A 27366-nucleotide genomic window follows, 5' to 3' on the forward strand; every position below is an offset into this window, starting at 1 on the left:
GATCTCAGGAAGACCAAGGTCTCAGCTGCCTGGGACCGGACTTCCAGGTCAGGGTCCTTCTCCAGTCTGTGGAGGGCTGCAAGGGGAAGAAAAAGAGGGAGCAGTGGTGAAACCCCTCTGTCTGCAAAGAGCCTCCCATGCCAGCTCCATCCCTCTTTGTCCCTGGACAGGAGGAGGAGGTGGGATCATTCCTGCTGCTCAGGAATGCCCCGAGCACCCCTGATCCCTTCCTCTGCCCCTGGAGCATTTCTTTCTTTCCCTGGGGCATTTCTTTCCCTGGAGCAGGGCCAGGCATGGCCCCTGCCCCACCAGCCCCAGCCAGAACAGCTCTGCCCCTACTCACCGCTGCACATTTTCCACAGACTCTCCTGATCCTGGGTCCCGCTCAGGCGCCGCACAGCAATCCCTGAGAACAGAGATCTCATCAGAACAGCCCTGGGGAAAAAGAGGGGAAGGAGAGGGGAAGGAGAGGGGAAGGAGAGGCCCCGGGGGCTGTGTCTTACCCATGAACCTGACAGCCTGCAGCCTGACACTGGCCCGAGTGTCTGCCATGGATTTCATGCAGAAATTGAGGTGGTCTGGGAGCCTCCTCTTGTCCTGCTCCAACTGGAGAAAATGGCACAGACCATTTCCCATGTGCTGAAGCCATCCCTCTGCCCATCCAAGGGAAGGGAAGAAAGGGAAGGGGAAGGGAAAAGGGAGAAGGGAAAAGGGAAAAGGGAAATGGGAAAGGGAAAAGGGAAAAGGGAAAAAGGAAAAAGGAAAACGGAAAAGGAAAAGGGAAAAGGGAAAAGGGAAAAGGGAAAAGGGAAAAGGGGAAGGGGAGGGGGAGGGGGAAGGGGAAGGGGAAGGGGAAGGGGAAGGGGAAGAGGAAGGGGAAGGGGAAGGGAAAGGGGAAGGGAAAGGGGAAGGGGGACTGATCTCCAGGCTGTGTGTTCCACTATGGAGCAGGGTCAGTGAGGAAGAGCTGCAGACCCAGACCCTGGGCTCATGGGGCATCCCTGCTGCCTGGGGCCCATCCTCACCAGTAGCTTTCCAATCTTCCTTGTATCCTTTCTCTGGACCCGACGCTTGAGTTTTTCATTCTCCAGGAGGTCTGCACAGGTGAGGAGGGCTTCCTGAGTGGCCTGCAAAGCAGCAGAAGCTGGGAGACAGCACCACAGCTTGGAGAAGGAGCCCTGACATTCCCCTCCTCTTGGCAAGGCCAGGCAGGGGGAATCTGATCATTAATTGTCTGTGGCAGGGGCTCTGCAGGGACCCATCCTCTGGGCTGTGCAGGAGGAGGCCTGGGAGGGGTCCCTAGCACCCTGCCCCCTCTGCAGCAGCAGCAGCAGCAGCAGCAGGCGGAGGTGGAGAAGGCGGAGGAGGGAGAGGCGGAGGAGGTGGAGGAGCAGGCGGAGGAGGCGGAGGAGGAGGAGGAGGAGGAGGAGGAGGAAGGCAGTAGTAGGACTGGCACAAGGAAGGAGATCTCTGCCCTGCCCTGGGCAACTGGGGCAAGTGGGGCAACCTGGAGGTTCCCAGAGGCTGACTGAAAGCAGCCCTCACCCCTGATGGCCAGGCCACCACCAGAGGACCAGGTCTCCCTTCCCCATGTCACTTGGGGAAAATCTGTACCTGTCACCTGTACCTGTCTCCATGTCACCTGAAAATCTGTTCAGCTTTGAAATCCCTACCTGGGCCACACTGTCGGTCTGGTCATTCAGATGGAATAAGAGTGGGAGGAGGGCTCTCCAGATTTTCTTCTTCATCTCCTCTCTCTCTACCTCATCTCCCCCCTCCACAGATTCCACCATCTTTCTCAGAAGGCTGATGGAAAGCTCTTGTACCTGGATGGACTCCTGGGAGGACGGAAGGAAGGAAAGAAGGAAGGAAGGAAGGAATAGAAATAGAAATAATAGAAAGGAATAGAGAGAAAAAGAGAAAAAGAAAACAAAGGGAAAAAAGAAAAAAAAGAAAAAAGAGAAAAAAAGAGAAAAAAGAGAAAAAAGAGAAAAATAAGAAAAAGGAGAAAAAAACAGAGAAAATGAAAAAAAAGAAAAAAGAGGAAAAAAGAGAGAAAAAAAGAAAAAAAAGAGGAAAAGAGAGAGAAAAAGAGAGAGAAAAAGAGAAAAAGAGAAAGACGAGGTGAGTGCAGCAACAGCCTCTCCCTGCCTATGGTGAGCAGGGGCATTGGTGGGGTGGGTGTGAGAGGAGATGCTCGGGGGTTTGGGGGGCCTGGATGCCTCATCCTGCCAAGGAGAAGCTGCACTGGGCTGCAGGACCCAGCAGCCCTCCCAGCAGAGAGAGCCCAGGGGTGTGAGGAGCTGCCCAAGTGCTGCCCATGGGTTCCTTGCCCTCTGCCCCTCTGTGGGGCTCAGGCTCCTTACATCATCAAAGAAGGGTGGGAGCTCGTCCACCAGCAGCAGAGCAATGGCTCTGGACTTCTTCTTCAGGTGCCCCATCAAATTGTGGAAGATGAGCAAGGCTGACACTCTGCTGTCTGCATAGGGATTCCTCAGGCACAGCAGGATGTCATCCAGCAGGCACCTGTACCTCATTCTTCTGGCCTGGGGGAAGCAGAGAATTTCTGTGCTGCTTGGAGCAGGGCTCACTCTGCTGACAGCCACCTCCTTCCTCCCAGCCAGACTCAAGCCACCACGTTACCCCCCTGCCACAGCCCCAGGCTGCCAAGGTGGCTCTGCCTGACTCCACCTCGCTCACCATCTCCTCTTCTTCTGACAGTGCCACCAAGGCCCTGAGTGCCAGGAAGTTCTTTGCAGGGGAGGGATGCTTCAGATGTGCCTGGAGGACATGCAGGTCAACCCAGCCCTTTTGGAAGGGGATGGCAGGCCAGGAGAGGAAGCAAAGAGAGCAGTGAGAGACAAGCAGAGCCCGCAGGACCCCTTGACACTCCGGGGCTCCTCATTACCGTGGTCACAACACTGCTGTGAGGCAAAGGAAACAATCTGGGGCTCTCAGACTGCCCCTTGGGCTGGACATCTGGGTGTTGTGCATTCTCCTTCTCCTCCAGTGTCTTGCCTGCATGGGGGGAAAACACACAAGAGGTAGCAGGACTCAGCATCTTTGCCCACAAGCTTCCCAATCACTGCAAGAGCTTTCAACTTGGCATGGATGAGGAGGGAGGCTGTGCTGGGACCAGCCCCCAGCCCCAAGAAGCCCTGGCAGTCAGGCACCACCACCATTGTGCCCCCTGCCTGTGGTACCCCTGTTGCCATGGAAACGGCATCCCGGCATCCCAGCACTCCCACTCCCTGGGCTCTGGACCCTCTCCACCCCCCCCAGGGCCCCCCTCTCACTCACTCATCTGCAGTGGCTGGACCGTGGTCACTTCGTAGGGTTCTGCTGGAGAGCTGCTCTCCTGAGGAGCCCTCACCTCCTCCCAGGCCTGCTTGGGGTGGCTGGGGGGTCTCCGTGCCATCCTGCCAAATGGAAGGAAGTGTGGGAGGAGGAAAGGAGGGAGGGGCAACTTAAGGGAAACACAACACCTCTTGGGCTGCCCTTAGGCCCCATCCTCCCTTACATCCCCTCAGGACCTTCCTCTACCCTCCAGCTCAATCCAGAGCCCTGTGTGCACATGCCCTGCCACGGCCCCAGCACCTCCTTGGGAATCCCTGCTTCTCCCGCTCCAGGTTGTGCTCTCTTCACAGCTCTTCAGTTTCTGGCACCTCTCAGTTACAGCCTTTCTCCCACTTGAAAAATCTCTCAGCAAGAGCTGAGAAGCCAAAGATGTTGATGCCCTCTCCTCTCTCCCTGTTGCTCTCTGGGGATGCAATTGCCAATGGGGCTCTTACAGTGCCCCAGACTCACCAGATGATGTCAGAAGAGGAAACCAAACAAGAATGCATCTCTCTCTTTTCTGCACCACCTTAACAGCTCCAACCAATGCCCTCCCCTACAGCCTCAGACACAGAGAACTCAAGGATCCAACCCAAGCCCAACTGATTTAGGCAGCTTCTCAGATGCTTCTCTACACACAGCCTGTCTCTGCCCAGCCTAGAAAGGTGGAAGAGCTCAGCCTGGAGCTTGGAAGGTGTAGTCCAGCCTCTACTTTTCCAGTCTCTCACCTCTCCTGAAAGCCCAATTAACAGAATTACCTTTGTCAGAGGAGGGAAGCTGTGGAGAAGTGGGCAGCAAATGCTCAGTGGGCACCCAAGGAAGGAGCCAAGGAAGGAGCTGAGTTCTCCTGAGGGCCAACTCAGACCAACTCTCCTGCCCTGGCCTGCTTCTCAGAGTTCCAAGCTCTGGCCACGTCACCACCTGAAGCCGAAAAAGGCCAAACAAAACTGTTTAGAGACAGAGTTTGAGTCTTTAAACAGCAAAGGTATTTATTTTTGGATCCGGGGAACCCCCCAGCTTGCGCCGGACAAAGAGTTCCAAAGGGTTAAGGGAAAAGGGGTTAGGGTATTTATACAGTAAAAGGGGGAGGTTACAACAATACTACATTCTTAGTTCTTGCTGACTTCATTAGGTTGTTACAAAGCAATATTGTTACAAGACCCCAGCCATAATTTCTTCTTATCCGTTGGTGATGATATCTTTATAGTCTTCTTGTGCGGATGTTCACATCCTTTAGTGTCCAGCTGGCCTTGGCAGTACCTTGCTTTTAGAACAAGACTTGTTTTAAGAAAAGAGTTACAGAAGAAAAGACTTACACTTTAATTATTTGCTAGCTAGAAATTAATCCCGTTAGGACCTTGTATTGGTTACATTGTTCTAGTAGAAAAATGACATGTCTCAGCTGCTTTGTATGGGAAAGTGAAATGTCTCGGCTGCTTTGTTAGCTTCTTTCTCAGTTTAACCCTGAATTATTAGTAGTTATGAACACAAATTCAATTAGCATATATTACAAGTCTTAATTTTTCATTAAGTAATTCACATAAACAGTTTGGCCTGATCCACTCTCTTCTTCACACCCTTTGTGACACGGGTTGGCACGGTGTCCCCTCAAGGCTGCCACAGCCCAGTCACCTTCCACCACTGGCAGCCACTGGGCTTCCCCCTGGGCTGGTGGCAAAGGGCTTTTTGCCTTGGGACAAGAGCTTTTGGGGCTTGGCAGAGCTCCCACCTCTTTCTAAAGAGAAGCTGCAGCCCCTGAACCTCTGGGAGGGCAGTGAGTATTGGTCCTGCCCCAAGAGGCAGCTGCTTGGGATTTCTGCCCCACTGGAACCAGGTTGGCTCCTGCCCCACCCGGATCCTTGGGTTTTCCCCAGTCCTGCTCAGGACACTGAGCTGTACTCCTGCTCAGCTCAGGGCAGGTACTTTGCTAACCCCTGCTACACTCAGCACCACAGAATTGTCACGGTTGGAAAAGACCTTCAAGTTCACCACATTCAACTGTCAATGTCTTACCCCCCTCCCCATTACACCCAATAAAACCTATTTATCACTATCTGGATCACTGTGCCCATGTCCTCAAGTGCCTCTTCTACACGGTTTTTTCAATATTTCCAGGGATGGTGACTCCACCACCTTCCTGCTCAGCTCAGTGCCTGACTACTCTCATCGTAAAGAAATTCTTCCTAATTCCTAATCTAAACCACCCTCATTGCAACTTCAGCCCATTTCCTCAACTCCTATTGTTATTTGCTTGAGAGAAGTGCCCAGCACCCACCTCTTCTCCAAATTAAGCAATCCCAATTCCCTCATCAGCTCCTCACAGGACTCTTTCTCCAGATCCTTACCATGCTTGGTTGACTTTCTCTAAACTCCAGCACCTCGAGGGCTTTCTTGTAGTGAGGGGCCAAAAACGGATCCCAGGATTCTAAGTGTGGCCTGGTTGAACCTCTGTCCTGGTTTGGGCCAGGATAAAGGGGATTTTCTGTCTTGTACTTTTGCTTTCACCTAAGTCTCCTGTAAGTAGCTGCACTTGCTGAAATTAACAGCAAGTTTCTCAGTCAGTGTCTGCTTCTGGGACTGATAACACTTGATTACAGTTAATGCTAGAGACTGGTGTGCAGAACAAGGACACTGCTCGGTTCTGAGGAACATTTTTGGGCTCTGGAAAGAGAAAAGGAGTAAAGAGGTCACACCTGCAACCCTCCTTTGGGAAGGGGGTCAAACTGGAGTCAGCAGCAGTCAGGAGCTGGAGGCAGGAACACAGAGATTCAGGCTGCGATGGATCAGGAGCACAGGCAGAGGAACGGATGGAATCCTCCCAGGATGCCAAAGCAAACAGGGACAGGAGAAGAAGGGGAAGCAGGAAGCGGTTTGACCGTTATGATCTCTCAAATTTAGACTGAGTATGAGGTGTATGGGATGGAATACTCTGTTTGGTCAATTTTGGTCATTTATCTTCTTCGTTCCTCCCAAAAGGAGGACAAGACAGAAAATTACCTTTATCCTGGCCCAAACCAGGACAGACCCAGCAAAGTGCATCACTTTGGAAGAAGTCCTCAAACAGCCTTTTTTCTGCCCCTCTGAAAAGGGAAAAAAGGGCACTGCCTCCTGAAGCTGAGGGGGCTGACACAGCTGTCAGTCCCCCAAAGAAGAGTGGAAGATGTTAAATGCTGCTTGGTTGCAAGTCTGTTGTTTGGTGCAAGTCAAATGTTTGTAGGATTAAGGCGGTTTGTAAGTGCCCATTTTGTTGTTGTTGTTGTTAACACGTTTTGGTTACTGAAGTTGAAGCCAACTGTTGGCAGAAAGCTTCCTCTAGAAAAAGATACTGATGGACTTGGTTGTTTCCTCCATTCACTAAGATCTTGGGACAGGGGTGCTCTGAACCCTGCACAGATCTCCTGCAGCTCTCTCCTCCTGCTGAGTGGTCTCTACAGTAAGAATTCCAATACCCAGAACACACAGCTCCCTATCACCACCACCTCAATGGCTTCATCACTGCACATCCCCCACATCTCCAGCTGTACTCCAACTATAAAATCAGGAGCTGACCCCCTACTGCTAATGGCACTGGCAACACACCTTGCTTACAGTGGAGAAGGTAACACAGCCATGGGAGCTCCTCCTCCCTCCAGGGAAGTCTCTGGAGCTGCTCAGTCCCAGCAAGGGTCTCATTTTTTGTGTCTTCTAAAGGGCAAAGGAAGTAAAACAGGAGATGAAGCACATCAAGTTGCAGGTTCATAATTCAAGTGCCCCATAAATGACCTTCAAGTGTCCATCCTCAAAGGCACTTCAGCTTCAGAGCTGCTCCTCAGAAGATGCTGCTTCCTCACTCCTCTGGGGTTTAGCACAGGCATTTCTCTGGTAGCCAGGCTGCTTCCCTGACCAGGGGGAATTCACCTCACCACCTCCAGTGCCACAATACCTCTTCACCCAGCAGGGATCACCTCATCACATCCTCGTTCCAGAGGGGCAGCCAAGTCAAGCCAAGGACCCCTGCACCTCCATGAGTGCAGCAAAGCATTTGTCCCTTCCCCTCAGCCCCACTCCTAGGAGGAACACTTCCCAGCACAGTGGGCGCTGCCTAAGACTGGGGAATGGAAACCCACAGACTCTAACAAGTTGGACACTGACAGTTTCAAGCAGCCATGCTCCAGGGGCAGGCAAGGTTCCTCACTCCTGCTCCCAGCTCTTGGAACACCACCAGAAGAGCCTCTTGCCAAAGAACAGCACCCTGACTTCACCCTACACAACCCCCTCCCAGCCCACCACCAGCCACCCCACTGCAGAGCTGCCAGCAGCCTGACTGTGGCCACCCCAAGGCAGTTCCTCTCCTCCCCTCTGACATTTCGGTCACCCCACTTCCATTTCTGTTTCGCTGCCGCAAATCTGCAACGGCCAAAGTTCTCCTTTAAGCCCCTTTTCAGAGTCTTGCAGAAGAAATGCTGAAATCCCTGACACACCTTTTCCAGGCTGGACAGACGACAGAAAGGGTCCTCTTCCCAGCCTGCATTTTAGCTGCCTCCCTGCCAGCTGGACCCCTTCTCAAGAGACACAACTGAGCCAGGCAGGAAATGGAACGTCTACATCTACAAGTAGTGCTTCTTTCCTTTTATACTGCTTTTCAACCTCATTTGGCTCCAGCTGCTTGTTACCTGCTCGCTCAGCACCTGCTCTTTGCTCTCTACACACAGTGTGCACATGAGATTACAAGCTCTTTCACCAGCACATTTCAATTCCTCAGGGCCCTCTGTTCCCTACTGACTCAACCACCCCCTCCTTTCTCCCTCCCTGACACCTGCCAGAGCCCATGGCCTCACTCCTGCCAACAACAAACCCTTTGGAATAGCAGGTCCAGGACTAGGCATGTCAGATCCTCCTCTCAACACCAGCACTTACCAACAGAACAGGGCAGGGTGCACAAAGCACACTATGGTGCCAGAAGCCTCGGGGAAAACCCCTCGGCCTTGCTACCACAGACCACACACCTGAAACGAGCATTCACCCACCTCACACCAGCACAGGGGACCTTGGCTACAGGGGCAAGACCCACATTTACCCATGTGGGTAAAAAAATCCCATGTGTTTTCCTTTAAGCCAAGTTCCTGCAGCCTGCACTCTGAAGAATGCCAGCTGACCCAAGCCAAAGCACAGTCGAGCACACAGAATAAATTGACAGGAACCTGACCGCTTGTGGTCGCTGAGATGCTCAGAGAGCTGAGCACAGAGAACTTAAACCCTGTTCTACACACTCAACGGGCTCTTTAGCAAAGCTTTTACACTGAAACAAAACGGAGCTTCTGTGGAGTCCAGTGAGCAAAGGCTGAGAGCAGCCCCAGCACAGGGACTTACCCGGCACTCCACCAGCCACCGCCAGGTCACAAAACCTTTCTGCACAGCCCCCAGAGTCACCTTTGCACCAGAAGCAGCTGGAAACTTTCCTCCTGCCTCCAAGCCAGCCTCCAGTACACCTTGAATATTCACTCCTGGAACTGGGAAGGCTCAAACCTCTCTTTCTCATCTGGAAAGACAAAGTGTTTTAATGAAGCTGTCACACACAGCTCTTTGGTTTCTTTGTTGTTTTCATCTTTTACAGAACCAATTAAAGAACCACTTGTGTGTCTCCTACCTTATCTTGCAAACTATGTAACACAGCACACAGTTCATCTCTTGGGCAGAGGAAAAAGCAAAGCAGAGAAAAAAATGAGACACAAGTGCCAAATGCTCTGCTGGAGGACTCGGACACAAGCACAGAAGATGCTGTTCAGGGTAACAAGCACACAGGAAAACTCCTGTGCCATGAAACAGTCAGAATGTCAGGGCTGGATTCTCAGCCTCCAGCGGGGCTCTGCCAAGTCATACTGCTGCTGAATCACAGACTCATGGATGCTGGAAAGGGACCATTGGAGCCCACCTGGAATAACTTCCCTTCTCCAAAGAGTGCACAACACGACCACTGCACCGCAGAGCAACCCGTGGGCCTTGCTCCTTTCAACATGGCTTTCCCAGCTGCTTCCTCAGGGGAGACTAGGGAGCACTGACAGGTTTTCTCTCTCTTCCACCACCACCCGGGATACCAAGTGTGAGGGAATGCTGCTTCATTTTACCTTTAGCTCCAGGACCAGGTCCTCCCCTCCAGCCAAGGGCAGCCTGAGCTGTGCTCAGACAGCATGGCAACATCTCTGCCACAGCCTGCCTGTGCCTGGGGAGCCTGACAGGGAAAAGGATCACCTCCCTCCACCTGCTGGCACTTCTGTTTGTACAGACAGCCCAGCAGACCAGACTCCTTCTTGGAACCTAGGACACATTGCTGGCTCATGAGCAGCTTGGTGCCCACCAGGACCCCTCCCAGCCTGTGCTGAAGGTACAGAGAGGATCCAAGGCTGTGTCATTAGATACAGATTATTTAAGCTGGCAGACTGCAGGGCATGAAGAAGCAAGAGTGGAGGGGATGGGACAATTCAGACAACATTTAGAAAAAAGCTATAAGACAACATTTTCTGTCAAAAATGAGAGAAGTGAGGGACAAACAACAGTGACAATGTTTACGTTCAGCAAAAAAAGCAAAACAATTACTAAATGGGCCATTGTGACATTTCACTTCACTGTTTTATAGGAGCTGGAAATACATCAAGAGTAATTTCATTGAGGAGATTTTTTGGTTGGTGGTGATTTTCACAGCTGAATCAGACACAGAAATGCACTCAACAGGCAGCTGAAAGAAACTCGACCCCCAGGTTACCTACAAATAGGAGTGTGTGGGCATACCAAATTCAGAATAAAGTAGGCTTAATATTAAGCAATGTCTTTCTTCCAGTAACAAAAGAAAGAATTTTGGTGCCTTGGAGCAGGTGCTGGGGCCACAAAGTGAGCACGTTATCCTACTGCAGATTTTCCTCTCAGAATTACAGGATGTTGGGACACCTGAAACATCACAGTGCGTGCGTGGCAAAGCTACTGGCTGCCTTTTCCTCGTGAAAATAGGGACAGAAGAGGGAAAAAATATTCCAGCACACTCCACCTCCAACCACCAACCACCAAGCACAGGTATTCTGACCTCTAAAACTCCTGCTCCACAATGACAGGCAGCAACCCCGCTTCTTCCCGTGACACTCCACTCCTCCTCAGAGCCAGGGACTGCAGCAAGGCTCAGCCAGGGCTGATCTCCTCCCCCCTGGGAACAGCTCCCTGAGCTGACACACAACCCCATCTCCATGCTGGCAGCAATGGGTGCCTGAGGGCTCCCTGTGGCAGGGCCGACTCAAGAGGGAGCTCCACGGCTCTTCCCAGCACCCGATGGATGTGGATTCTGAGGAGCAGGTGGCAGCTGCTGGGAAAGGAGCAGAGGGGAACAGCAGCCCAGCAAGGAGCAGGAGGAAAGGGGGATGGGCTGCTGGGCTGCCTGACTTTCTATGGGGTGTGGGCAGGAGATGGGAGGAAATAGTGACCCCTCTCAGACCCCTCAGGCTCACAGACCCTCCTTCTTTAGCTCTCCAACTCAAACTTCTTTAGTTCCTCCACTCACACTATGACAGGTACCCTTTTTCCACTCACTGGGAACCTCACCAGACCACCATCCCCTCTCCAATAGGATGGACAGAGGCTCAGCAGCAGTGTCTGCCAGCTCCTCAGGACCCGTGCGTGGACCCCGTGAGGTCCCATAAACTTGTGCCCCTGCAGGTTCTTTAGATGATCACAAACCTTTTCTTCTCCCACAGTGGGGGCTCCTTGGTTGTCCCCGGCCCTGCTTTCCCCTGCTGTGGCCTCTGCAATGAGGCAATGAGCACTTCCCAGAGGAGACTGAGGCAAACAAGTCCTGGAGATCCTCAGCATTCTCAATATCCTGTGGAGCTAGGTCTGACATTTCCTTCAGGAGAGGGCCTCCATTTTTCTGGCTTCTCCTTTTATTCCCACTTACTTGCCTCTCAAAGCTTTTCTTCTTGCTCTTTCCATCCCTGGGAAGATTCAATTCTACCTGGGATGGATGTGGCTCTCCTGCCCTGCTCCCCAGCTGCTCCGACCACCTCTCTACTCCTCCCAGGGTATCTGCCATTGCTTCCCGCCTCTGCATGCTTCCTCCTTCAGTTTGAGAGCTTTTAGGAGCTGCTGGCTCTTCCCCGCCGCCCTCCTGGAGTTTTTCCCCGGCTGCGGGATGGGGAGTGTGGGGAAACGGCAGCTGCCAGCATGGCCCGGGAACCAAGATGGAGCCCGGCAGCTCCCTGCATGCCCCGGGACTACAGCTCCCAGCATGCCCCGGGGCGCTCCTCCTCTCCTGCTGCCTGAGCCCGCCCGACCCCGGGGCTGCCCCGGCCTTGGCCCCGGCCCAGCTGCGAGGGGGAGCAGGAGGAAGGGGATCTGGGCCCGGAGAGAAGGCAGGGAAAAGAGTGGTGAGGAGTGGGAAAGAGATGGAGGGGAAGGGGGCAAAGAGGGAGGGAGGGAGAGGAGAATGGCGGGAAGGAGGAGAGAGGGGGATGGACAGAGAGCGGGCCAGGGACAGGCCAGGGGCCTGAGAGAGACAGAAAAGGCCACAGGAGAGGGGAGTGACAGAGGGGTGGGAGAGGGAGAAAGCTTGTTTTCATTTTCAGGGTTTGATTAGGGACCCTTGGTTTGTGTACCTGGTTTCTTCAGGTTGTTTTTTCTGTTGTTGTTGTGCTGGACTGTGTTGTGTTTTCTGTCTGGAAACCCTCATTTCTGGTCTGGCACCTCTACAGCAGGTAGGGCAGTGTGACTGATGGTGTGGTCTTGCATATTTCTAGGGAGTCAGTGGAAATGTGTGGCTGGAGCCTTCTGCATCCCTTAACTTTCATTTCTTGAGTGTAAATCTTGCAATATTTTTGCTGAGGTGCAAAAATGAAATGGGAGAGCAGATCCTCCTCAGTCAGACACACACACACACCCTTCCTCCATCTGAAGATGAACAGCCCAAATCTCTGGGGCTGTGTTCTTTTATTAAACGTGTGTCAGATATCCAGCCCCAGGGGACTTGTGTGCAGAGAATGGCTGCATGGGCCTGGGGCTTGACCATCATCACCTGGAAGGGAAAAAGGAAAAAACCAGGTGATCATGGGGGACTTGTTCCCAAGTCTGTTTCTTTCTATGTTCTCTCAGCGCAGAAGACACTCAGACACCCTGAGCCGTCCCCTCCCTTCACTGGCCCTGTGACCACCAAGCCGACTGCATCTCCCCCAGGCTGTCCTGCCATGGCTGGCTGCTGACAGGAGGGGACACGGGGAGATGGCAGCCTGGGGGTGACAGGGGGGACATGGGATGGTGAGGGTCTGGGAGAGTGAAAGGACATTGGGCAGTGATGGGCCCAGGGCTACTGGGGGAGCCATGGCAGAGCCAGGGGGCTGCTGGGGGTTGGCACTGGGTAGTGAAGGGCTGGGGGTGCTGGGACACTGGGCAGTGACAGGCTGGGGGACAGCAGGGACAGCAGCATCCTGGGCTGATGTCAGGCTGGGGGACAGCAGGGACAGCAGCATCTTGAAGAAAAAAAGGTGGGGTTAGTGACTGAATTTTGTCTTCAACATGGTTTACTCTGTGCATCAGAAAACTGGTTTATATTCTGCTTTCACTAGTTCAGTTTTGGAGTTCTGATCACCTTTTTTTTGATCTTCTAGAAGCCAATCAGAGCCAGTGAGTGGAACATCTGGAAGGCAGAGGGAGCCAGTGAGTGGAACATCAAAAGCTGTATGTAGAATCAGTCTCACACTTTCTATTGCAGCCTGCACTTCAATGTACCCTTGTATTGATTTCCCAAACATTAGCTTAAAGTATTTTCCAATAAAACACAGTCTTTGTTGTAAATACAATGTATTTGATTCAGCATAACAAAACTGTGTAATTCCATCCTTTGCACATGTTTGGGTTATTTTTCCTAATTTTTGAAAATGTTACCAAAACTCACTGAGAATCTGTTACTGTTAAACTTGGTACTGTTTCTTACTTTTGACTCAAACAAATACTGAAACCAAGATATCCCAAACGTTTTGAGGACATCCCTGTGCAGCTAAACAATTCCTTTTTGTGTCTGTAAATACCTGGGCATTTCTTCCTGAACCTGTATAATGGAGGTGAAATTGTTTGTGCCCCTCTGAGTACAGAAATGTCTTCAGTAGATTGCCATCAGTTAAAGTCTTGTTGCTCCCCCAGTTGATATTCTGCAGTTCTGCATTTGATCTTTGGACTTTACCTGATGAAGCAGTTGAGTTGAATAGTTTGTCTGCACATGAAAATACCAGCAGCCCATGGAGCCCAGTGCCTTTGTGGGTAAAAGCTCTGTCATTTTTCTTCCCTTCTGCCTGCAGGACATATTTGGATCTGGGTGACTTCAGGTTTGGATGCTGCTTCCATTTCGCAAAGGTTCAGCCTTGCTTCAGGATACCACCACTTGGAACTGACACTGGGAAAAGGGGCAGCATTTTTCTACAGCTTTGCAAACACTGTCCTGCTGCTGCTAAAATGCAAATAAGGAACACAAGGAAATACCTGACTGGTAATGCTCTAGATGTTGATTTGCCTCCTGGGGTGGAATGTGATGTGTAACTCTGCATTTCAAAATAGTCCTTCCAGTATAAAGATCACTGAGCTGTGGGATGTTTGGTTTTTTGTCATCCTGATTTTAGGTATACTGCATTTTCTTCGCTAGAATGGGGTGAGGCATTACACTAACCCAGAGTTGTGGGGTCTGAGCACTTGAGAAGCTGTTAGGAGAGCTGAATGTAGAAATTCATCAAGTGTGTCTCTGTGTTCTGTGAAGAATACAGCCTCTGCTGGTCATGGAGTGGTGTGTCATATTTCACCTGGAAAACTTCTTGTCTGTAGGTCTGAAACCACTCAGTCTGAATCTGACAGCAGTGATGCTGTCACAGATCAGTTTGAATTCCTTTCTGCACATGAATGTCTCTCTCTGTGAGTGTCAGCCAGTGTAGCTGGCCCAGGGACCCTGGGAGTTCCCACAGTGCATTTATCCAAACCACATTCACAGCATTTGCTCTAATTCAGATGGGGTTTTATTTCTTGAAAACAGGGATGTTAAAACCCTGTCATGACTTTTTTGTGAACAGATCAGTGCCTCCTCTGCACGTGTTTCTCTGGCCCAGCTTATTGTGGTATATGGAAATTCTTGTCAAATACTTAAAAAAAAAACAACCCCAAGAGTCTTTTCTTTGTTATTTTAAGTCTTATGCTGTGATCTGTAGCTGGATAACCATTGAGATGTGAACAAAACTTTGATTTTTAACAATTTGAAGACGTTGGTTTAAGTTTATAACATGTTTCTCTTTGGATACTATCCTACAGAGGGTTGTTCCCAGCTTGGGAAGCCAGGAGGGGAGTAGCTGATCAGCCTCAGTGTAATCCTGCAGTGTTCCTCAGCTTCAAGACTAAGGAAGCCCTTCAGAAGCTGTTCACCATTTCTGAGACATCTTGTGAATTTTGTGTTAAAACCCCAATGTTTGCAGAGTAATTTGGTTGGCTGTAAGTTCTGGACATTTCAGTGGGTCTGCAAGAGTTAAATGAGGAGTGTTTGTGTAACAGGGACAGCTGCATGACTATTTGTTGCTCTCTGGTCACTCTGGTTCTGGATCCAGTTTTGGAATGCTGGAGAGTGCCATAAATGGCAGTGTAGGTGCAGTGGAGGGCACAATCTGTTGGTCTGAACACAGAGCGTGTAAGTTGTGTCAGTGTACCTGATGGTTTCTAGGAGTGTGTTTGTGTGGCAGATGAGCAGATGTGACCTTCTGGAACTGCTGTCATGCTGTGTTGTGCTGTGGAACTGCTGGCACGTTCAGTCTCTCCCTCTGAATTGTGCTTTGGAGGAGAAGTGTATTTGTGTCTCTTCTCCAAGTGGATGGTGAGCTAAGGGGATATTTCTCCCTGAATAAACCTGAAGTTAAGCCATTCTTTGTTTGTTGAGTTCCAAACACTGCTCAAGCCCTTGGAACATCCTGGCTCTGGTATTTAAAAGAAAAAGGATTTGATTGGAGCAAGCCTTGGGTTAGGAAAAGGAGGGGATGAAAGGCTTTTGCTGGTTAAAATAGTAATAATTGAGATGTCATTTCAAGTGTGAGGTTTAGATATGTCTGCATTTCTTTCCTTACCAGGGCCAAACTGTCGAGCCTGATCCCAGAGTTGGAAAGAGCACAGGAATTCCAAGGAGTTTCATGCTGGAGGTGAAAGATCCCAATACAAAGGGCGCTCTGCTGACAAGAACTGGGAAATATGCAATAGCAGCTCTTAATGCGTAAGTATGGAATTAACTGAACTGACCAAAAAGTGAACAAGAGAAATCATGGGGAAAGATCTGAGTGCCAAAGCAACCAAACAAAGTAGTTTAATATGAATACCTGTATTTTAGAAGGCTAACGTGAGGTGACCAGAATTCCATCTCTTACTTCCTTTGATAAAAACCAAAGCTTGGAAAATTTTTCTCTGTACCTGTCTTTAACTTCTGTCTTTTTCCTTCCCCACCCTGCCTCCAGAGAAGCATATGCCAGAGGAAAGAAGGAAAAGCTTTTCTGTTTAGTATTTATCCAAAGAGCCCTCCTCCTCCTCCTCTGATGATGATGATGATGATGATGATCCCATACCTGATGAGTTCTTGTCTGCTCTTTGCAAAGCCCTACTGACTGATGCAGCTTTTATTCCCTGCTGTGGGATCAGTTATTGTGAGGAATGTTAAGTGTTCCTTGCATGTTTTTTTAGTTCAAAACAATCACATCTGATGTTCTGAGAGCAGAAACAGGAGGTAACAAAGGTGCTTTGTTTCCAGTTCTCTTTATCCTGAAGGATGCTTCTTACAGAAAGGGGAAAATAAGCAAAGCTCTTTTCCCTTTTTATGTGTCTGGTTAAATCCCCTTTGCACACAGAAGGAGGAGTATGAGCAGAGTGTGTAATTGTGCAGGTGATGACAGTCTTAGATATCAAACTATTTTGTCCACAGCCCTTTCTCTCTTACAAGACTACTCTGGTGACTTACTGCTGACTAGAAAAAAACCAAAACAAAACTGCCACTATTTAATATATAAATAGTTAAATATTTAATCCTTCAGAACTCAGGGTGTTTTCCTGATCACTGTTTTGTTCCCTAACCTTGAGGTTGGTGACTTCAACTCTACTGGACAGTGGGAAGAAGACTAGATAAAAGATCAAGGCACAACCTAACCCCATCTTCAGATGTTACAACAGTGAAATATCAAAACTGTGTGGTTATTTTCTACAAACTAGAAAGTTTTTTTACACTATTCAACATTTATATCTTCATGCTCTCCACTCAAGATCCTATTTACGTGTTTTTTACGAACTTTGAAATTTCCCTCCTTTCTTTAAAAACCATTTTGATGATTCTAATTCCACACAGGTATTAGAACAGCATTACTGGAGTCTGAGGAACATACCTGCCCAGCCTGTCAGCAGAGGTTTCTCCTGATGCTCCAGTTGCCAACAAGTGCTTACCCCAGGGAACATGATGCCTTTTACATAAACTGCTTGTGACAAAAGTCTATCTGTAAAAAGCTGAAAGGGAAGAGTTTACATCTCCTTACACAAGGCTACACTGCATAAGGCCAAACAAATGAGGGGGAAAGTCCTTGCTCTTATTTCACGAATATTTTGAATTTTTTCAATTTAGTCATCTCAAATGGCCAAGCTGCTTTCTCTCAGCTGGAGAGAATGATGTCTTAGTTTTATGTTTATCTATTTCTAGCTCCATGGAGCCCAGCTGGTCAGTGATGTAGAGGGTGTCACCCCCTCCTGTCCTTCCTAAAGAGTTGATATCCCTCCATCCCCAGGCTCCAGTCAGAGGAGCCATCCCACCACCTCTGGGTGATACCAACCACATCCCAGCCCATCCCAACCTCTGCAGCTCCTCTTGTTTCTTCCCAGGCTTGGTGCACTGGCACTGAGGCCTTTGAGATGTCATTCATTCTGGAGATGTCACTCAGTCTGGAGAGGAGAAGGCTCTGAGGAGACTTTATTGTAGCCTTTCAGTATCTGAAGGGGGCCTGCAAGAAAGCTGGTGAGGGACTTTTGAAAAACTCTTTGGGGCTTTGGGGGTTAAAAGCAGCTCCAGCCCCAGGGATGAGTTGTGAGGCAGCAGGGAAGGGCTGTGCAGAACCTCTCCACAGTCACACAGTGTTTGCTGGCAGCCCAGCAGCTTCCCTGCAAGCTGCTGCTGGCCTGGGGGTCACTGAGGAGACAAAAAAAGGGGGGGCAAAAATACGTTTTGGCCACTTAGCTTCAACTGATAATATTTTTGTTGGTTTGGCTTTTCTTTTTGTACCCCACCATATACTCAGGGAGCAAAATGGATGTTTTTCCAAGGCAATCCTGGAGCCTTCAGAGCAGGAGATGTTTGCCCGCTCGACGTGGCTGGAAGCCCCTTCTGGCAAGCCCTCCAGGAGCCCGTGGGCAGGTAAGGGCTGGGCCGGGGGTGCCCTGTGCCAGGGGCTGGGCAGGGTTTCCCTGGAGAAAGCTGGAGGGTGCCCACTGCCTGCAGCCCGGGACGGGCATTCCCCTCCTGCTGGTTTCCTGCAGAAACTTGGGAGGTTCTGATTGCTCAGCTTCAATATCCACTGGGCTGAGATGGGAACTGCTGGGTGCTCTGAGGTCAGTGCTCACTGTGCCTGACCCCCCAGCACTGGGGGGAACCCTGGATCTGTGTAGCTCACAGCAAAGTCAGGAGTTGCACCTGGAATACTGCGTAGAGCTTTGGAGCCCCCAGCCCAGGAAGGGTCCAGACCTGTGGGAGAGGGTCCAGGGAAGGGCCACAAAGGTAACCAGGGGGCTGGAGCACCTCTGCTACCAAGATGGGCTGAGAGAGTTGGGGCTGTTCAGCCTGGAGAAGAGAAGGCTCTGGGGGGGCCTTAGAGAACCTTCCAGTCCATGAAGGGAAGAAGGAGAAACCTTCCAGTCCATGAAGGGGAGAAGGGAGAAGGGAAAAGGGAAAAGGGGAAGGGGAGGGGGAAGAGAAAGGGGAAGGGGAAGAGGAAGGGGGACTGATCTGCAGGCTGTGTGTTCCACTATGGAGCAGGGTCAGTGAGGAAGAGCTGCAGACCCAGACCCTGGGCTCATGGGGCATCCCTGCTGCCTGGGGCCCATCCTCACCAGTAGCTTTCCAATCTTCCTTGTATCCTTTCTCTGGACCCGACGCTTGAGTTTTTCATTCTCCAGGAGGTCTGCACAGGTGAGGAGGGCTTCCTGAGTGGCCTGCAAAGCAGCAAGGCTGACACTCTGCTGTCTGCACAGGGATTCCTCAGGCACAGCAGGATGTCCTGAGCGTTATGCAGGTACCCCAGGCTCTGATCCAAGTATTCTTCAGCCCTGGTCCTGTCCTGCAGCAGCTGGAGAGAGCGGGAGGCTATGGGAATGTCCCAGTCCCTCCTCCCAGCCCATTCCCCTCTCCCAGCCAGGAGCCTGTGGGACTGAGGTGGAGAGGGAGCGCCAGGGGTGCCAAGAGAGACCCTCGCGCGGTGCAGGGAGGGGAGAGGGGCCAAGAGAGGAGCCCCTGGGGGCTCTCTTCTTGAGGACAGGGAACAAGGATGCAGCTCCAGGCTGTGGGCTCTGGGCTGCAGCAGGGCTGCAGGGGAGGCAGAGTTGCAGAGCCCACAGCCCAGACTTTTTCCTCCTCCAGCCTGAGGCTTGCAGGTTGTCCTCACCAAGAACTCTCCGATCTTCCACATCTGCTCTGTCTCCACCAGGTCTCGGAGCTGTTGCCACTTGAGGAGTTCTGCGGCAGCAAGGAGGGCTTGGCTGGAGGCCTGCACAACAGCACAAGTTGGAGAGATGGCAGCATGGCCTGGGGAAGGAGGCCTGGCATCCCCCTCCTTCTTGTCTGCCTTTATTCCTGCCCTGATCCCACCCCTAGGAACCTGGGACATGGTGCCCTGGCCCAAAGAGCTGCGGGGCTCTTCCTGCAGCTCTGCTTTGGAACCTGTACCTCGGCCACGCTCTGGGTGTTGTCATATGTGTGAAACCAGAGCGGGAGCAGCCCCCGTTGCACTTGGTTCCTCATCTGCCTCTTGCACTTCCCCGCCACCTTCTTCAGCAGCTCAGTGAAGAGGCTGATGGAGATCTCCCTCAGCTCGTTCAACAGCTCCTGGGGAGAAGCAGAGCAGGACTTGAGCAAGAGCAGCTCTGCCCATGGCGAGCCTGTTCCCAGCTGGCAGAGCCCGCAGGGTTCAGAGAGCAGTTCTTAGGGAGAAGCTGAGCTGGGCTGCAGAACTCAGAAGCCATCCATCCATCCATCCATCCATGCATCCCACAAGAGCCCAGAGGAGAAAGGAGAGGAGCAGCCCCTGCTCCAAGTGCTGCCCACAGGGATGGGCTTCTGAAGGGCTCAGGCTCCCACAGCAGCCTTACGTTGTCAAAGAGGGGCAGGAGCTTGTCCACCAGCTCCACAGCGATGGGGCTGGCCTCCTCCCTCGTCAGCTGCCCCATCACTTTTCTCCAGATCTTCAGGGCCTTCAGCTGAACATCTTTGCTGCCCTGCTGCAGGACCGCCATCAAGTCCATCAAGAGCACCTTCATTTTTCTCGCCTGTGTGAGTGAAAAAGCAGTTTCCCTTTGGGGAGAAGATCACAAGTGCCTCCTGGAAAGCTCCCCAGGCAGCCACCAGGCCCCACCGTGGCAGGGAGGGTGTTTGGCTGACTCCCAGCCCCTGCCTGCCTTCCAGAATGCCCTGCTCACCATCTCAGGACTCTCCGACAGCGTAGCAAGGGCGCTGAGCACCAGCGAGAGCATGGCCTGGCTCTGATGCCTCAGGAACCTCCAGAACTCGTAGGTTCTGGCAAAGTGCTCCTCTGGCAAGTGAATGCTGGCCAGCAGCTGAAAGAAACCCAGCAGTGAGGGATGGGCAGAGCTGGGGGAGCTCCCCGCACCGTGCAGCTCCTGCTTCCCCCTGGCAGCTGAGGACGAGGGCACGGGGGCTCTTTCTGGGAACTCACAGCCAAGCAAGAAGTGTCCTCCGTGAGAGTGCAGAAGAGCATCTTCTGCTTCCTCTGCTGGAGCTGCTTGAGGAGCTCGGGCACAACCAGCTCCAAGGCCAGGGGCACGGAGAACATCACTTCCCACACGTCCAGGCCAGTGCTGCAAGCCAAAGCACTCTGTCAGCAGGGCTGCCTCAGATAAAGGGAAGGAAAGGGAAAAAAGGGAAAAGGGGAAGGGGAGGGGGAAGAGAAAGGGGAAGGGGAAGAGGAAGGGGGACTGATCTGCAGGCTGTGTGTTCCACTATGGAGCAGGGTCAGTGAGGAAGAGCTGCAGACCCAGACCCTGGGCTCATGGGGCATCCCTGCTGCCTGGGGCCCATCCTCACCAGTAGCTTTCCAGTCTTCCTTGTATCCTTTCTCTGGACCCGACGCTTGAGTTTTTCATTCTCCAGGAGGTCTGCACAGGTGAGGAGGGCTTCCTGAGTGGCCTGCAAAGCAGTAGAAGCTGGGAGACAGCACCACAGCTTGGAGAAGGAGCCCTGACATCCCCCTCCTCTTGGCAAGACCAGGCAGGGGGAATCTGATCATTAATTGTCTGTGGCAGGGGCTCTGCAGGGACCCATCCTCTGGGCTGTGCAGGAGGAGGCCTGGGAGGGGTCCCTAGCACCCTGCCCCCTCTGCAGCAGCAGCAGCAGGAGGCGGAAGCGGAGGAGGAGGGGGAGGAGGAGGAGGAGGAGGACGAGGAGGAGGAGGAGGAGGAAGGCAGTAGTAGGACTGGCACAATGTAAGGAGGAGATCTCTGCCCTGCCCTGGGCAACTGAGGCAAGTGTCTGAAGGACTGTCTGAAGAAACAGAAACATTTACCTTATTCTTGGCAGGATGATCCACATAATGCCTGAGTAACAGCCCCACGAGGTTTTTATTATGAGCCTGGATGGCCAGATGGAGGGCAGTGTGGCCATCAGTGTCGGTGAGATTTGGGTCGGCACCGTGCTCTAGCAGGAAAGCCACACAGTCTTCTTGATGAAACTGTACTGCCTGGGAACAACACACAAAAGAAGGGAAGACTTTCAAAATCCCATTTCACTCCATCACAGCTCGCCCAGCTTCTGACCACTGGGAAAGAAGAGCACCTGCAAAGATGATCTGACAGGTGCCTGTTCCACTGCAAACCCAACAGGCGTCTTTCCGCACAGCTCTGCCTGCAGAGTCCTGCCAGACACCTCTCCTTTCATGCACCGTCAAGAAGCCCCTCTTCCAAGAGCAGAACTTCTCTCACTCACCATCATCAGGGGTGTTCTCCTGAGATTGTCAGCAGCATCCAACTGGCAGCGGTGCCTTATGAGAAACCTGACGACCTCTGTGTGGCCGTTGGCACACGCCAGATGGAGAGGTGTCCTGAGAATTAAACACGGGAGCTTAACACTGACAGACAAGGAAAGAACCAAAGCTGTGGCACCACCCAGCCCGGGGGACCCTGCTCAGACCCTGCTGCTCCTGCTGCTGCTGCAAGCCCGCAGACATCACCCACAGGGCAGGAGAGACCTGGGGAGGCCTCAGCAGCTGCAAGAGAACCCTGCAGGGAGAGCAGGGCCAAGCAGCAGCCCAGCACCTCCAGGAGCACTGGCGCCCACCCAGCAGCTCCCAGCACTGGAAAGCTCTCGAGTTCCCCCTCCCAGCTGACAGGGCACATCTTGCGTTGACAGCAATCAGCTCCAAGGGGATCCCACACAAACCCTGCAGGGGGGATGCTCCCGCACGCCACCCGAGGTGTCCCAGCAGCGGCCCACAGCCCCTCACCGATTCTCCCTGTCGCGGCGGTCGATGCCCCAAATCTCCATCCACCAGCGCCAGCGCCTCAGCCAGGCCAGGTGGCCGCGGGCAGCCGCGCGGTGCAGCCTGCCCAGACCTTGCTGCTGAGGCTCAGGGGCGCCGGTGCCGGCAGCGGCACCACCGCAGGGCTGCCCAGGAGCGCTGCCAGAGCGGGGCACCCGACGCTTCCTGCTCAATTTCTGCCCCATCTCAGGAGCTCTGGGGGCTGCGGCACGGGCACGGCCCCGCGGGAGCAGCGGGAGGCAGTCGGCGGAGCCGGAAGGGTGGGGGTTAAGAACAGGGGAAGGGCAAAGGCAGGGACAGGGGAGGGAGGAGACAGACGGGGACCAGGTGGATGCAAGGGGAAAGGCAGGGACGAGGCGGGAGAAAGGAGCAAACCAACGGCAAGGACCAGGAGCAGCCGGAGAGACACAGCCCAGCACAGCTCAGCACAGGAGCCACAACGGCAGAGTCGCCGCTAACGGCAGTCGCCAGGGGCAACGGGGGGCAGGGCCGAACCAAGCTGTGGTGGGTTGGTGTGACAGGACTTTTGTAGAGAGGGAGTGTCCAGAGGAGAGCAGGGAGAGAGGAGAGAGCAATACTGGAGCAGAGAGACCTGCAGCCGTGGAGGACCCCTGGCCAGGGGAGGTGACTCTGCCCAAAGCAGGAGGTGAACAAAACCAAAACCAAACAGAAAAACCCCATACAAACCCAAAAAGCCCACCAGCTATTCACATGTCTACCCTCTTTAACTCTGCCCTGTGTTCTGCTCTAGATTCTGACTGGATGCAGGCAAAAAGGAATTTCGGGTTTTTTTTTTTCTACCCTTCATCAACAGTCGTCACTCTTGGATGGCCCTGGCAACTTCTGGGCAAATGCCTTTGTTCCAGAGAAAAATCCTGCTGGTTTGTTGACACAGTTGCCACCAAGAACTAATAAAATCATGAATGCTTTTTTAAAACTATGATACTCCAGCATCTGAAATTTCAAACAGAGAAAAAAAGAGACAACATTCCTGCCAGTTAAAATTTAATTGCTTTCTTCCTAATAAAGAGTACAACAGAACATGCTTGAGCTAAACCAAATCCCACTATGACCCCATCAACAGAAATACAGCTGAACCCAGACTGCTGCTGCAGGAGATCCAGCTCCAGAACCTTTTAAAATTAGCACCTAAAAATACTGAAGTATGAACAGAGAATGTACCCCCCTTTGTCTTTCAAATAGTATCGAAAAATCAATCTCAATAGATGGGTTTGTGTATCTATAAATAGGTATAAATATGTAATGATAGTACCTAATATAGAATCTGTATACATAGGTATAAATATCTATAAATAGGTATAGATATGGAATTGTTGCCTTCGGTGAGGCGTGGCGACCTTGTTCAAGGACAACTCAGCAACCACCCCAGGTTGCTTGGACCATCAGCACACAGACATCAATATGATGGATGGCAAAATGGCGTTTATTCTTTGGAAACACCTCGTTTTATAGCCTAGGTTTACACCGTCACTTCCGCCTGCTTGCGTCAGGGGTCCATAAATCTATTGGCTGTCCGAGGGTCTAATCTTTCCGTACAGCGCGGAATCTTCCGGTCGCCAGACCCTAACTCCCACATTTCCACCTCTCCCCATGCTTAACTAAATGGGCAGAAGTACAGAAGGCTTAAAACGTTAAAAATATAAAAATGTAACAAACTTAAGTGGTTAGTAGGTTTGTGTAAAACATAAGGCACACCAAACAAGTGTGTTAGTAGAGGTATCGCGGACAATCAAAATCACACAAAGGCATTGCCGCCTCCCCCTGTGAAGGCTATTTTGCCCCTGTCTGGAGGTTCAGGTGTGGGCAGGATGCCTGCCAACTGGTTGTCCTCTCTTCCTACAGCTACTCGAAGCTGTTAAGTGAAGGTGAGAACCCTCTGGTTGTCCTCTCTTCCTGCAGCTACTCGAGGCTGTTAAGTGAAGCTAGAAAGGGACGAACTGGAGTAATGATATATGCAGGGGCGCTATGTGTACTACTATAGCTACTGAACAGACATCTGTTCAGAGGGTAGGTGTCCTGGAAAATGTGGAAACTAATTGGGGCCAAGACATGCAGGCAGATAGAGGAGGCATGCCAGAGGAAATGGCATTTCGAATCTCTCTGCATTCTACTAACAAAGAGATTTGTGTCACAGCTTACATTCTATTGGCTACAGGAAGAGGGGCCTCTGACTTCACATTTCTCCCCTCCCTATGCCCAAAGATACATTAATAATGTTAGTTAAAAATCTATCATTCTTAATCATTCAGTGAAAATCATGCTATCTATAAATACTTGTGCAAAATTATCCCTAAGTTACAAACTTAAAGCACCATGTTAGAATCAGTTAGTAAAACATAAAAAAAATCAGAGGTAGTTTAAAGCTATCTAAACGACACTGTAGGAATGTTTGCTTAGAGTAGCTGCCTACGTTCTAAAAAGAGAATGTTAACTCTCTCAAGTCGGCTTTGGACGAACGACACTAATCTGTTCAGGATACAGGGTCCGAAGATTAATGTCAGGACGAATATCGCAATTGGACCTATCAAGGTTGATATCAGGGTTGTTAACCACGGAGATTGGTTAACCATGACTCAAACCATCCCTGTTGGGCTTCCCTATCCTTTTTCCGTTGAGCTAGTCTCTCTCTCAATTTTGCCATGGAGTCTCTAACGACTCCAGTGTGATCGGCATAAAAGCAACATTCCTCTTTCAAGGTGGCACAGAGGCCTCCTTGATGTAGAAACAGGAGGTCTAATCCCCGTCTGTTTTGCAACACGACCTCAGAAAGCGAAGAGACAGACTGCTCCAGAAAGGACATTGATTTCTCAATCTTCTCCAGGTCTTCATCGATGGCAACTTGCAGCTGGGTCAGGCCTCGCTGCTGACTTGCCAGGGAGGCCACTCCCGCGGCTGTACCGGCAATTCCCAGGCCAAGCAGAGTTGCCAAGGTAATGGCTGTCAGCACCTCTCGTTTTTGCAGGCTGTAGCCCGTCTGTTCCCACAGATGGTACAGATCTTCTTCTGGGTGGCACAGGACCCTGGGGGCAATCAGAATCTGAACACAAAAGTCATTAGCAAAATCGAAGCGTTTAAGGGACACGCATGGCGTTATTCCCAGTTGGTGGCAAATCCACATCCCTGGTGCAAATGGGATTGCCCACGCACGGGTCTTATCTATCGCAACGACTTTTGCACAGGCAGAGTAGCCCCGGCTTGCTAAATCAGTGTTGCCGAAGCATACCCCTCTGCCACTGACTTGGCTCAGGGTGATTCCCTTTCGTGGTGTGTCCCATTTACATTGGGCAGGGTCACTGTCAGACGAATACGTGAAGGAGGCATTGATTGCGATACCCTCATAAAAGGGAGGATTCACATCATAGCACAACCAACAGGAATCCGTCAGATTGGGGTCGGATTGGTTCAGTGACTGGAAGGCAGCGTCCAACACGCCAAAAAATGGTTTACCAACCACATGTTGGGTGTTCCCAACTGGTCATTTGGGGAGAACTGTCTCCTCAAGTGACAGGGGACTGGTTGCTATGGAGGCGGAGGTTGGCAAGCTGCTTCTCCTCTGCTGATTATCACTTTTAATTACAATATTGGGGCCAACCGCTGTATTGCTCTTAATTTCCCGCTTTTTGATAAAGAATAGACCTCCCCTATCACCTCCAGTCTCCCGGTACCTGAAACCCCATGTCTTACCGACTGTCCACCCCAGGTCATTTTCTTCGGTGACATTCAACATAAGATATCTGCACCACCCCTTGTCTCTGAGTTTAAACCACACCGCAAGATTGGGACCCTGGTGTGGACGAGGTATGCGTCTAGCGCAGTTGCTGGGACCCCATTGTACACTCAAGTATTTGTCTGGCCCTGCTCCTGGTGCCCAATCAGAGGCTATGGTCTCACAGCCCCAAGAGGCGCAATAGAATTGGTCAGGGGCATGGCAGTAAGACCTACCGGGATTGGAGCTAGGGCACATATAGTACTGCACGTGAGTCAAACAAGGGTTCGTGGGGACCAATTCACAGGGAGTTACTTTAAAGCTAGGAGGCCCTGAGGTGACGATTGTCTGTAAGAGTTTTTGGTCCTCCCATCTACCCAGCACCCATTCCCATGGTTGATGCTCATACCATCCTCTGGAAGGCATTACGAGTCCCAACAACAAGATTGTACAAAAGCACCGTGGCCCCCACCCGTGGGGGCTGGTCCGCCTTTGTACGGGCTCTGCAGATGTGGGTGCTTGAGATGTGGGTGCTTGAGATGTGGGCGGGGAGGTTGCTGCCATGTTGTCGTCGTCCCCTGCTACCGGGAGATACAGATTTCGAGGGCGCCCGACAAGCCGGTCCTGTGAACAGAAACTTACAATTTTTGTTAGTTTAACTCTACTATTATTGTTGTTATTATTATTACTATTACCATCAGTCTGAAGGTCTGGTTTGATGGACTTAAGCGGACACCACTTAACTTTACCATCTTTTTTGACAGCTGCATACCCTCGCCCTGTGAGAAGTAATCTCCACCCCTGTTCCCATTCACCTAGCTCATTTCTGACTACAATTAGTGGGCCCTCCTCCATCGCTCGAGTGGCCCAGTGTTTGTGGGCTGGGCTATTTGCCTCTTCTCCTCTGGGGTACTGATTAAGGGCTAATAGAGCTGTTGCCAGCAGGCGTGCTTGGTCTCTGGAAGGAATGGAGTTGTCGAAGCCTTCTGCTTTCGCTAATACCTCTAGTTTAGATTTCAAAGTCTGGTTCGCGCGTTCGACTATGGCCTGGCCTGTGCTGTTATATGGGATACCATGTACCAGCGTGATGCCCCACTTCTGGACGAAAGCTTGTACAGATTTGGACACGAAGTTTGGGCCATTGTCAGTTTTGATCTGATTAGGAATGCCGAGCCATGCCATAGCTGTCAGCCATTGCTGGATAGTCGCTTTGGAGTCAGTCTTAAGGTGCTGAGTGGCTACGATCACTCCGCTGTATGTGTCCACGGTTACCGCTAGCCATGCTCTGGGTTTCAGCAACTGACAGAGTGTAAAATCTGTCTGCCACACTTCGGAGGCTTTGAGACCTCTGGGGTTTACTCCGCTGGACCACAGTGGTGCTTTCTGGCAGTAGGGACATGTGGCTACGATGTGTTTTTGCGTCAGTGACTGAAATCCTGCATTTCTTCGCCAACGCTTTAGCTCCAATGTGGAGAGACTCGTGCAGCTGACGGGCATCTTTTAATGTCCACAGTCCTTTTGCAGCAGCATCTGCTTTATCATTGC

The 27366-nt window shown here is 51.5% G+C and overlaps 2 long non-coding RNA genes across 3 annotated transcripts; both read left to right on the plus strand.

The window, feature by feature from the left end:
* Positions 1-11626: 11626 nt before the first annotated feature.
* Positions 11627-15565, plus strand: LOC115600350. 2 transcript variants are annotated; one of them, XR_003988911.1, is made up of 4 exons: positions 11627-11720; positions 12954-13023; positions 13641-13828; positions 15438-15565. It is a non-coding gene; the product is annotated as an uncharacterized LOC115600350 (long non-coding RNA). The 2 variants fall into 2 exon arrangements; XR_003988912.1 differs by lacking the exon at positions 15438-15565 and adding an exon at positions 14158-14229.
* A 1753-nt stretch (positions 15566-17318) lies between these two features.
* On the plus strand, positions 17319-19855 carry LOC115600351. Its single transcript, XR_003988913.1, has 4 exons — positions 17319-17350; positions 17631-17746; positions 18505-18620; positions 18965-19855. It is a non-coding gene; the product is annotated as an uncharacterized LOC115600351 (long non-coding RNA).
* Positions 19856-27366: the final 7511 nt, after the last annotated feature.

Source organism: Calypte anna, unplaced genomic scaffold, assembly GCF_003957555.1.
Source record: "Calypte anna isolate BGI_N300 unplaced genomic scaffold, bCalAnn1_v1.p scaffold_63_arrow_ctg1, whole genome shotgun sequence".
In the NCBI taxonomy this organism is placed as follows: Eukaryota; Metazoa; Chordata; class Aves; order Apodiformes; family Trochilidae; genus Calypte; species Calypte anna.